Raw genomic sequence first — 12,700 nt, 5'->3', positions numbered from 1 at the left:
TTTTCTTCTACGATGACTTGTAGTTTCATCAGCTGAGCCAGACAGGTTCATTTTTTAGCAGCTGCTTCTTTGGACTCAGAGCTCACATCTTTCCTGGACTTTCAGTATTGAATTTTAAATAGTCTTGTGGCTTTCTGTGGACTGTTTACTTGTAAAACAGGAACAAATCCTATTTACTTATATTTTTTTCCTAACAATATTTTCTATAGTTCCTCTTACTGAAATAACAGATTTCTTTGGTTCTTCCCCTATCACCAGAAGGTAGAGTTTAATCAAGTTATTGTGTGTTGAGGTGGGAGGTTTACCCAAGTATCTCCTGTGTAAGACCTGGTCACTGCTTAGGGCCGAGCCTGTGTGTGTCCTTCCTCTGTGGGTTCTGCCCACAGGTCCTGCCCTGGCCATGCTTGTTTATCTCCTAGTGAAATATCCTTTCCATTCTGTGTTTGGATGAGGTCATTACTGCTTTAAAAAAAGATGTCATGTTGGGCAGCATAATGCACAACTAGCGTGGGTGGACATGGTGCTCCCTGTCTGGGGGTGTCCAGAATCCCCACCGGCACAGTCCTTCCTTGGCAGTGTCTGTGGGAGGAGAAGTGCTGAGTGGCATGGATGGGCTGCAGGGCAGCCGAGGGCCCAGCTCTCTGGAAGCAGAACCAGGTGCACTGTGGTTTGGGGCCAGTGAGCTGGAGCCACAGTGTTCAAGAGTCTCACTGGACAGTGGGTGCTCAGGACTGAAAAAAGGGAGAAGTTTCCCTCCAAGACCTCACTCTCCCTGGCTTCTCTGGCAAAGCCCCTTTCTTTCCCTTGTTCTTCCCAACAGGGCACATACCCTCTGTTTATGCACATAAGGGGTCATTTCAGAGCACATTAGTGGGCTGTTGCTGTCATGCTCAAATATAGCTTGACACAGCTCACTTCACTAGCTCAGATCAGGAGCCCCTGCCTCCACCTCCAGGTTCATGAGCTAAGCAGTACCCTTCCAAGGACCACTGGCTTTTATTGTGCTCTATCAGTCTCCTGCCTGAACTGAGGCAGGCATCCCTCTGTGTGGTCCTTTCCAGTGCTCTGTTTTTTCTCAACCTTATGGCTGAAGTCTTCTTGGAAGTTTACATTTCTATTTTATTTCAATTAAAGTGCTTGTCTTTCTGGTGAATATTTGTACTTTCTGTTGGTTGTTTACCAAGAGATGAAATTACTGGGTCATAGAGTACTGTTTACCTTTAGCTGATACTACCAAGCATCTTTCCAAAGTAACTGAACCAACTTACTCTCCCACCAGGTGAGAGTTCCAGTTGCCCCACATCCTCCCCAACACTTGGTATTGTCAGTCTTTTTAATTTCAGTCTTCCTGGAGGGTATGTAGTAATGTCTCATATGGTTTCAATTTACATGTCCCTGGCAAGGAGTAAGGTTGGATATTATTTCACAGGCTTGGTAGCCATTTGGATATGTTAAGTTCATGTTCAAATATTTTGGCTATTTTTAAGTTGAGTTATTTCTCTCTTATTGACTTGTGGAATTTTAAAAATAAATATTTTGAGTAGGATTACTTTGTCAGATACATGTATTACAAACATTGCCCAGTCGTTGGCTTATCAACTTATTTTCTTAATGATGTCTTATAATGGAGGACTTTAACGAAGTTCCATTTCTTTTTTTGTTCTTTAATACTTAATACCTTTTGTGTCCTGTTTAAGAAATTCTTGCTTTTCCCAAGGTCATAAAGATATTCTCCTATGTTGTCTTGTAGAAAGAGTGATTGTTTTACCTTTCTAATTCAGGCCGGTAATCCACTTTGAATTAATTTTTGTGTCAAGTATAAGTTAGCAGTAAGGGTTAATTTTTTTCCAAATAGATATCCAGTTGCTCCAGTACCATTTATTGCAAGACAATTTCCCCCCCATTGAATAGCAATGGAGACTTTGTTGTAAATCATAGCAGCTTTGCTAATAATAGCACTAAACTGAAAAGAACTCTAATATGCATGAATGGATAGACAAATTGTTGTATGTTTATACAATGGAATACTACTCAGCAATGAGAAGAATGAATTATTGATATGCACAACAATATGAATGAATCTCAAAAACATCATGTTGAGAAAAGGAAGACAGATGAAAGAATACATACTGTTTGGTTCAATTTACATGAGGAAAACTAATGTATGGTGAGAAAAGTCAGAATAGTGGGTCACCACCTGGGGGTGGAGAAGGGGGATGCTGACTGGGCAGGGTGGTTTGCAAGGCACTGTTCGTATGTAGGCACATTGGCTGTAAAGGTCAAGAGAGGAGGTGGGCACCAGTTAGGCGGCTGTTAAAAAATCCAGAATTGGGGCTGGCCAGTTGTGCCACCTTGTAACACCCAGGTCAAGGATTCAGATCCCTGTACTGGCCAGCTGCCAAAAAAAAAAAAAAAAAAAAAATCCAGAATACTGTTGCCAGTTTACATCTTAACTGGGTTATTCCCATTTCTGCTGTGAGTAACCTTGAAGCAATTGGACCTTTTCACATCAGGGCATTAGTTACTTTCTATAGAGTCCCAGAATGTGTCACCTCCTAGAGTCCTACATAATTAGTTCTAAGAGCAATCTTAGGACTCATTTGGCTGAACCTTCTCAGTTTGTAGACGAACCAACTGGAACTAACAAGAAAGGGAACTGCAAAAATGAAAGTCTGAGTTTACATGTACCTTCATTTCCAAGAGCTAAAAGGATTCTGTCATCATTATCATCTTTGTCACATGGCTGCTAAGGTTTTGAAGACTTACTATGACTTACTACATGCCAACTGCTATGCTAAGCCTTGTCTAATCAATCCTCCCAACAAGCCTATGACGGGGGCTAGAGGTTGCTCATGGAACAGATGAGGAGTTTGGAGTTTGGAGAGGTCCAGGTCTCAAAGCCACATCTGCCTGTCTTGGGTCTGCCTGGGTCTTCATCACCTGCCACTCTGGGCCCCTCTAGTGCTTCCATTCCTTAAACGCTTGGTTGCTGTAGATCTCAATGCTCACAGGTTTTTGAGTGGTCTTGGCCTTCTGTTCTGGGATGGTCTGAAGCTACACACGGCATCCTCCTGGGTCCTCCCTGTCTGCTCTAACCCCCAAAGCTGCATTCCTACAGGAGCTGCCTCCAGAATACAGATGTGGAAGGCCCTCTCTCGGAGTTGGTTCCATTGGGTTTGCCTTCCATCTTATCCAACCTCTTGGGGTTCTACCCTCTGCATGGTGTCAGGCCAATTCCTGTCAGACTCAGTCTTGAGGGTGGTAACAAGTTACATTTTGTATGGATCTGTAGAAGACTCATGAGCAAGTGCAAAAGATGATTCATCTTCACACCAATCCATGGTTCCCCCCCAAACCCTGGAGTCCCAGGTTTTCTCAGTCTTTCCCTATTGGGTGGAGATTTTACAGATGGAAGTTCCACATTGAGAAGAAACCCCAAATCAACGTGAGATTCCTCTCCTGCCCTACAGATCATGAGGCCACGTGGGTATGTGTGTATGTGTGCACACGTATACACTCACAGGGTTCAGAGCCAAGGGGTTGCAGATTGGGGCTGCCTTTAACTCCAGAGGTGGGTCTGTGCAGCCGGACTTAAGGGGGGCTGGGAACTTATTTTCTTCTTGACTCACTTGGCCCACTGCCTAGTGTCTCCTTCCTTGGGGCGTCATTGCTCTGTGTTGGTGATGGGACCTTGTTAGGATTCTTCATCTTCCTCTGGGTCTGAATCCAATTGCCTGCAGCTGTGCTGAGACCAGGAGCTGTAAGCCTTGGCAGTCTCCAGCTGAGTGCAAGGGGGATATTGTGTCCATTAGGATATCTGCCGTGGGGGAGGGAGGGCTCAGCTGGACAACCCAGAAATCAGAGGCCTTTGTCACTCTGCTCCCAGAAACCCTAACCTAGAGGCAACCCTCAGCAGCCGCCTGGCTACCCCACTTTCCCTGGGGAGGGGAAGGGAAGATGAGGGACAGAAAAGAGAGGAATTAGAAGGAATAAGGAGGAGGAAATAGGGAGGAGGAGGAGCCCCCTTACACTGTCTCAACTGTGTGCCCACAATGCCCTTCTGGATCTTTCTCTGAGGAAAATGTCAGGGTGAGGGAACAGCAGATACCTCATTCCTGAAGAAGCAGCTGTGATTTAGGGGCTGCTTCCAGACATGGCCCCAGAAGTGTCTGTTTTTAAATATAACCATGGAGTTGGCCTGTTATATTTTAAAAGTATGTTAGGATCAAAAGTTGGGTCCCGGGCAATCATAAATATGGGTCACTGACATGTGTGCCATCTGTTCATCTAGCAAACCTATTGTGTCCCTGCTGTGCTAGACACTGACACAGTGGTGAACAGGATGGTCATTATCCCTGCCCTTGGGTCCTAGGCAGTTTCAGGGGAGGATTCCCAGTGGAGCTAGGTGAGAATGCCTGATGCTCAGGGAGTGGAGATGGGAGACTCTTCTAGACCAGGGGCTGGCACGGTGCACCCACCACCTGTTGTACAGCAGCTCAGTCATGTATTGTCTGTGGCTGCTTTTGAGCTACAACAGCAGAGTTAAGTAGTTGGGCCAGAGACTATGTAGCCTGCAAAGCCTGAATTATTTACTATTTTTCCCTTTTCAGAAAAAGTATGCTGACCCCTGATGTAGACTATAACCTACCTGAGGACAGGATCCCTGTCCCATCCATTTTTTGGAGCCCCCAAAGCCCCTAGCATGGTCCCTGATAAGTACTTTCTGCTCAATAAGTGTTTGTTGTGTGAACAAGTGAGAAAATGCCTGAGGACAAGATGGGCTGAAGGCGGGATTTGGGCTGGGGGGTGGGGGATCCAGAAGGATTTGGTAGGAAAAAGAAAGAAGGGAGAGAGAGAGGGAGAGAAGGAGAGACATACAGACGATCCTCATTAGTTATGGATTCCATTTTTGCAAATTTGCTTCATTGCTAAAATTGATTTGTAATCCCCCAATCAACACTTGGGGCACTTTTGCGGTCGTTCATGGACATGTGCAGTGCTGTGAAAAATTTGAATTGCCAAATGCACATGTTCCCACTGAGGCTGAGCAGGGCGACACTCTGCCTCTTGTTTCAGTCCTATGAGCTAGTGTCCTTTTCTGTTTAGTGCCACACTGTTTTGTTGCATTTTTGTGCTCTATGTAGGTGATTTTGCTGTTTAAATGACCCCCAGGTGAAGAGCTGAAGTGCCGTCTAGTATTCCTAAGTGCAGGACGGCTGTGATGTGTCTTACAGAGAAAACACATGTGTTAGAGAAGCTTTGTTCAGGCATGAGTTATAGCACTGTTGGCCATGAGTTCAATGCTGATGATTCAACAATATGTATTAAATAAATTGTCTTTAAACAGAAACACATGTAGAACAAGGTTATGTATTGATCAGCTGAGGAAAAATGTGACCAGAGGCTCACAGGAGACCACCCCTGTATTTTTCCTAAGAGCAATGGATCTGTATTTGCTAATTCAGTGTTTGAGGCGACTTTATAACTACCATGAATAACGAGAATTGACTGTAGATCAAGTAAGTGGTGTGGAAGAGACGACGCCTGTTAGAGCCAACCAAGAGAAGACAGGGCAGGGGGGCATGATGAGGGTGCAGGATGGCAGGCGGGAAATGGCGAGGAGTCAGGGCCAGCAGCCGAAAGGCTGTGAGGACAACGGCTAGGATGTCAGGACTTTCAGCCAGTGGCTGCAGCAGAGAGCAGGGACCCACACAGAGAAGGACTTGAGCCCCACAGAGACCAAAGGGGAGAGGAGAAAAGGTGACCCAGCTGGGACACAAGGTGGGGCAGAGGGTCGAGGGCACCTGGAAGGGAAGTTCTGTGACCAGGAGTGTGAGCATCCAAGGTGCAGTGGGGAGCTGAGCCTTGAGAATGAGGAGCTGCCCCCTTCCTCTGTGGTGTGGGAGAGAGTGGACAGGACCTCTCCACCTGCACTAGGCTTCCTGAACCTCAGGCAGGGGTGCTCGTGAAGGTGCAGGTCACCAGCATGTGCCCTAGACTGCCCCTGTAGAAGAGGAGAGCTGTGCTGGGCACCAGTTGTGGCTCATGGGCCAGCTGGCCATGGGCAAGGTCAGGGGCAGGGGTGCCTCAGCAGAGCAGGGAGAGGACAGAGCGCCAGGGCAAGGTTGGGGGCTCATGGGGAATATTTGCTCTCTCTCTTATGTTCCTACCTGCGGCAGTGGAGGGGGAACCTTAAAAACTCCTCATTTAGATATCTCCTCCCCCACCATGAAGACTGGCTGTAATTTAGAACTGGATTAATCCTTACCATGGATCTAAAAGTCACCAGGGAAAAAACTTCTCCTCACCTCCACCCCAGGCACACCTTGTCATGTCAATGTTAGGTTTTCACACAAATAACCTTTTATTGGTGTTTTGATAGAAACTATTAAGTCATAGATTTTTCAAACTTGAAAGTACCTCAAGAAGTCCAGTTCTTAGCTTGAAGCAAGTAAAATATTATTATCATCCTCATGTTACAGATTAGGAACAGGGCTCAGGGGCCCAAAGCTGATGGATAGTAAGGGGCAGATGGGGACTCGGACACAGGTCCCTCCTCCGGATAGAGGGTCTCCTGCTAGACTTCTGGGCGACCCCTTCTCCTTCTCCTCACCTGGTTTTGGGACCTGACTTTCCCCATTCTGTTCCTGTTTTCCTCCAACAAGTCTCAGTTCAGGATGCTGTGTGCCAGCTGCGAGTTGGCCCATCTCTTCTGCCCCTTTGTGGTTTAGTACCCATGTCCCCCATCCTGGCTCTCTGGTCCCAGGCCCTGACTCTTGGACTCTCTCTGTTTGAGGCTGTTTTCTATGGTGCCAAGTGGAAACTGGCATCCCAGGGCTCAGAGACGGATGGGCTGCTCCATAGTGCGGGGTCCTAGGACTTGTCACAAACAAGCCTTGCTCTGTGTACCGTGCTACTGAGGCCAGCCACTGGGGGAAAGCAAAGGAAAGAAAATCTGTGTTAAAAAAGCTCAGGTGAAGGCAGCCAAGACAAACACACCCAGCCAAGGGAACAGGAGGGCTGGAAGATTACAGATGCAGAGGCCTCCCTTCACTGCCTCAGTCTGACCAAGAGTCTGGGCAGGGGGAGGGAGGGGAAAAGAAAGTGCCCAGGGCTGGGTACTCTTTACCTGCTGCCTTCTGAGCCCAGGTAGGGGACACTTTCCTGGGGACAGGCCATTATTCGGTGGTGGAGTGAGGATGAGTGAACACACAGGCTTAGGCTGAAAACCCAAGTACCAGCCATGGTCAGCCAGGGAAGGGTGCGTGGACAACACCGGGCTTTGACCCAGCTGAAGACCACTGAAGCGACCCTGCCCTTCTGCTCTGTGCCCCGCTCCCACCCCATCCAGGCCCCTGCCTAACTCACTCTTCTGCCACATTGCCCTCTGTCAACACTGGCCCGCCAAGGGGGGCTGAGGGAATATGTGGTTCCTTCCTTTACTGCTGTTCTGGGAATCAGACCTGGGCCTCATGGAAATGTACCCTCTGAAAGGACAGGCCACAGTCTCCCAGCACGGGACGTTTACCCAGGGCGGGCCCCGGCTGAGTCAGGGGGGCACTCGTCCTGGGAGAGAGTGCCCGCCGCGAGTCACAGTGTGAACAGTCAGGGCATTTTACTGCTGTCTCACTCCTCTCCAGCACGGGGAGAGAGAAGAGCAGAGCAGAACCCACTGCAGCAATGTTGGCACAGGAGGGAGGACCACGTGGGGCTGGAGCAAGTCCTTGGGCATGGCTGGGCAAATGCCCGTAGGGCTGGGTCACTAGGCAGAGTCTCTGGGGTCTGCAAACTTTGACTCCCAGTGAGTGCAAGAACCAGGTGCATGCTGGCCTAATGCCAGCACAGACACACAGGGCAGGCCCAGAGGGGCAGAGCAGTGGGACAGAAGCCTCCACAGGCAATCTCACTGTATGCCCGAGGCCTTCTGGGCAAGCCCCAAGTGTCTTTTCCAAATATTTGGAGGACTGGCTTCTGGAAGAGAATGATAATGCTCTATATGGCCCTGAGAGGGAACTGGAATGATGGATCCCAGAACCTGGAGACAGTTAGGTTCAAAATAAGGGAGAACTTGTTAGTAATTGTGAAATCTCTCTAAAAACAGATGATGCGTTTTAGAAGATAATGAGTTATCTGCCATTAAACACATTCAAACAAAAGGTGTGGCAGCCACTTGGGAGGGGAGTCACTAATTACATGGGTGGCTGTGATAGACACCCTCTCAGGGGGCCTGTCCTATCCTGAGAGTCTTTTAAGTCCTAGAAATTGTGTAACATGCACGGTGGCAAGTGTCTTAATCTCACAGAGCCTCAGTTTCCCCATCTGAAAAACTAAAAAGCTGCTGCTTACCCTTGTCTAGGTCACATAACAGCGAGGACCAAATAGGCTTTGAAATGAAACCCTCAAGGCTGTAATGACATGTAAGGTATCACTAGCATAAGTTCTCGGTAAATATGTATGGCTATTAAATGATTGCAATGGATTGAATGGCCTTCTGAAGTCATCGAAGCTTAATCCCCACTGTCACTGTTGAGGGTGGGAAATTTGTTTATGGTAATTGAAAGATGGGGCCTTGAAAAGATGATCAGGTTGTAGGACCATCCTTAGTGAATGGATTAATAATAGTGGTCATGAGCGTGGTTCTGAGGACTTTAAAAGGTGAGCACATAAGAGTCTCTCTCTCTCTCTGCTCTACCATTCTGCCATGTGAGACTGCTGGGTCACTGTCATCACCACCAAGACCCTCACCAGATGTGTTCTCTGGACTTTGGACTTCCCACCCTCCAAAACTGTAAGCAATCAATTTTGTTCGCTTTATGAATGACTCAGTTCCAGGTATTTTGTTATAAGGAACAGAAACAGACTAATACAATGATCAAGGTGAAGATGCCAGTGGCAAGACCCCAGTACCTACTGAAGGCCAGCAAGTGTCCAGGGTCAAGCATGACTCGTTGTTCCCTATATCAACAGTCAGACTCACACACACGCACTCCCTGAAGAGGCTTTCAGTCTAGCTGAGGAGCAGATCAGCCTCTTCCGTCTAACGTTCACTTTTTCTTTTTTAAAACTGAGCTCAAAGATCATCTCTTCTAAGTTTTTTATCACCTACTTGCTCTATTTGGACTAGACCAGATGCCCCTTCTTGCCTAAGCTAGTATTTCCTGTAGCTCTTCTTTAATGGTCTGTTTTCTTGTTTATCTTTCCCACCAGGCTGAGCTCCTTGAGGACAGGGGTGATGTTTAACGTGTCATTGAGGTGGAACAGCTTAGAGGTAAGGAGCTTAAGCCTTGGAATTCAACACACCTGGGTTAGAGTCCCAGTCTGCTCTTGACTAAGTGCAGGAAATTGGCCCAGAGTCTCAGTTTTCTCATCTGTATAATGGGGATCATAAAGTGGGACTAATAACACTCAGAGTTGTTGTGAGGATTAAAGAAATAATGTGCTTTGCCCAGGGCCAGGAACAGCATTTGTGCAACAGATTCAGCCATTTGATTACGGTGGCAGGACTGGTGTCTAACACAGTGAGAGCTTGAAGTGTGGGGGCTGAATGGATGGAGAAAAGACTGAACAAGTAGACGTTTGTCCACCTCCTGGCTGGCTGGGAAGGACCCATCATGACCTTCTGTGGGCCCCAAGACTCTGTCTTCTAACACTGGAAAGTTAGGAGTCAAGGAGCAGGGTGAGCCCCTCAGTGGCAGGGGACTGAGAGGAACCAAGGGACTCGGGCTTCATCCTTGGGTCCCATCAGACCTGTTCTAGAATCCCTCAGCAGAGGCCCAGGAGGGCAGTCACTAGCTCCCCCTTGTTGGGGATCCCTGGAGGGTCCCTGGTGCCACAGCCTGGGCTGCACATGCTCTTGCGCAAGCCTCCCCCCAGGCTGACATTGCTCCTGGAGTTTGTGTAGGGAGTTTGCAGAAGGAGCACGAGCATTGAGCAAGCAGACACACAACAAAGCAGCCCATTGAAGGCCGGAACTACGAAGCCCCATAAACAGCCTGCAGAAGGGACGCCTCGTCCCACATTTACAGACAGGCACCCAGGACTCTATTTAAAGACCCACATGCTGGAATGAGCACAGGTACGTTTATTTCTGATTGTCCACATGGCCCTCTGGGAATCTTTCTGAAGAATGACTCCACTTCCCTGTTGACCCAAAATAACCTCCCCCCACCCACCCCAAGCCATTTTTGTCTTTCTGAGTCTTTTCATTAAAACAAACAACCTAGTCTATTAGGTCTTTTTTTCTCCTCTCTACAACATGGTTCAGCCAGGTCCCTCTTAGAGGGCTGAGCATGGGCCAAATACGAATGTTTAAAATTTAATTGTTTTGATGTCACCAAGTAGCAAAGGGACCAGCTTTTTTTGTTGTTGTTTTTGTTTTTTTGGGGGGGGGCATTCTAGGTGGAATATGGGCCACCTGCAAACTTGAAGCCCACAATTATTGCTTCCTCTGCCTGTGTGGAAAGGACTTTTGAGAGAGCAAACAGAAGCAGAGTGACTCCTGGGCAAAAATTACCCCCCTCCCATCCAGCCACTTGCAGGAAAGGAACTGCTGAAGGCAGGTGCCAGGCTCTGCAGGTGGCATGTCTATGTGTTATCCATCCATCCTGGTGACACTATAGAAGCAGGTGGGGAGAGGGTGGCTTCTTACCTGTATGTGCCTCAGCTTCCTGACCAGTAAAAGAGGATAACAAAATTAACTTATAGGGTTGTGGCTAGGATTAGATGAGATGATACTTGCAAAGATCAGTGCCCAGGTCATGGCAGATCATCAATTATTATTATTCCCACTTTGCAGATGAGGAATCGAGGCTTACAGAGGTCATGTGACTCACCTGAGGTCACACAGCTAGTCAGTGGTGGAAACAGGATTCAGGTCGTGGTCAGCCTGATCCAGAACTGGTGGGCTTCCCCTCACCCTGCACTGCCAAGCCAAGGAAGGGGGTTCCAGAAAGCTCCTGAGCTGAAGAGGCTTAGGGAAACCTTGCCTTCCTTTCTCTCACCCACACCTGAGCAGCCCAGAGAAATAATGTGAGCCCTAGAATTCTGGGAGCCCGAGCATGTGGATAGATTATTATAAGAGCTGACATTCAGTGACACTTGGTACTACTTATGCTCAATACTTACATAGCTTTCAACACATGCCAGCACTTTACATGTGTTAACTCACTTAATTCCTATAATAATCCCCTATAAGATGGTTACTATTATTATCCCCACTTTACAGATGAGGAAACTGAGGCACAGAGAAGTTAAGTAAGTTGTCCAAAGTAACACAGCTAGTACATGCTGGGATTTGAACACAATGGCTCCACAGTCCATGCTCTTAGCCATCATGTCAGATGTTTTATATGCAAAAACATTTAATACTGCAACTTGTACCTTGGCTCCATGCCCCGTTATCCTTTGCCACTTTTTCTCTTTTCTATAGCACTTGTCACTCTCTAACTTGCTCTATACTTTTGATTATGTCTGTCTTTTATTGTCTTCCTCCTACCCTCAAAGAATGTAAGCACAGGAGGAGCTTATTTCTTGTACTGATATGTTCCAGGCACCTAGCACAGCGCCTGCACACAGTAGGCACTCAATAAATACTGAATAAAAGAATGAATTGCTAGAGGAAGAGGCAGAGGGCTCATAGGGTTGAGTTGTATTAAGGATATTAAATAATTTGTTCATGCACTCACTTGGTTGAGTGGTGGGCCAGGACTCAACCCTAGATATGACTCCATATGGTCTTAATCATGGTGCTTCTCTTTTTTTAAAAAAAAGATGACTGGTAAGGGGATCTTAACCCTTGACTTGGTGTTGTCAGCACCACGCTCACCCAGTGAGCTAACTGGCCATCCCTATACCGGATCCGAACCCATGGCCTTGGTGTTATCAGCACCACACTCTCCCGAGTGAGCCACAGGCCGGCCCTCATGGTGCTTCTCTTAAGAAATGATCCATAGGGCCAGCCTTAACACAGCTGTCTGCCTTAACACAGCTGTCCCTCCACTGAGCTCAGTCTCCATCTATGGGACCACACTGGACTGTGAACCTCTTGGGGTAGGGCCCTTTCTCACCCATTCCTGTAGTGCCCTGCCTCAGCCCCACTACAGTGCCCAACACACTGCCTTCAGATGAAGATGCTCCCAAGATGCGGGTGGACTGTGATTGTCCTTATTCCACCCCAGAATGATTGGGTAGTTTCCTAACATTCACTGAGCACTGGACATGTGACTGGTGCTGTGTTAAGCACTTTACTGCTTTATCTCAACCCTCACATCTCTCTGTGCATGTAGGTGCTGGTGTTATTTCCATTTCACGGATGTTGTAACAATGGCAGAGAAATTAGCAACTTGCTAATTTCACACAAATCACAAGGGGTGCTAGAACTTGATGCAAAGCAGTTGACTCTGGATCCATCAGGCCATCTACACCGCCTCACACCCGAGCCCCTGAGGGGACCTGAGGGCACGGGAATGGGACTTGGGAGGGGCATATGTGAAGGTGACCTAGCTGTTTGTCCACCTCAATTTATGCTCACTCTGGACCCAGAGTGTGGATATATTCCTGCTCCCATCCCTGGGTGGGGGTTGAGGCACCAGTCCCCCCACCCCCAGCTCTCTTGGGACCCTCCATCAGGCTTGCCCTCCTCTGGATCTGGCCTGTACTGCCCATCCTCCACCTCTTCCAAACTCCCAGAGATTCTCCAGCT

Source organism: Cynocephalus volans, chromosome 3, assembly GCF_027409185.1.
Source record: "Cynocephalus volans isolate mCynVol1 chromosome 3, mCynVol1.pri, whole genome shotgun sequence".
NCBI classification, from domain to species: domain Eukaryota; kingdom Metazoa; phylum Chordata; class Mammalia; order Dermoptera; family Cynocephalidae; genus Cynocephalus; species Cynocephalus volans.
The sequence above is the reverse complement of the archived record's forward strand: the minus strand, read 5'-3'. Positions refer to the sequence as shown.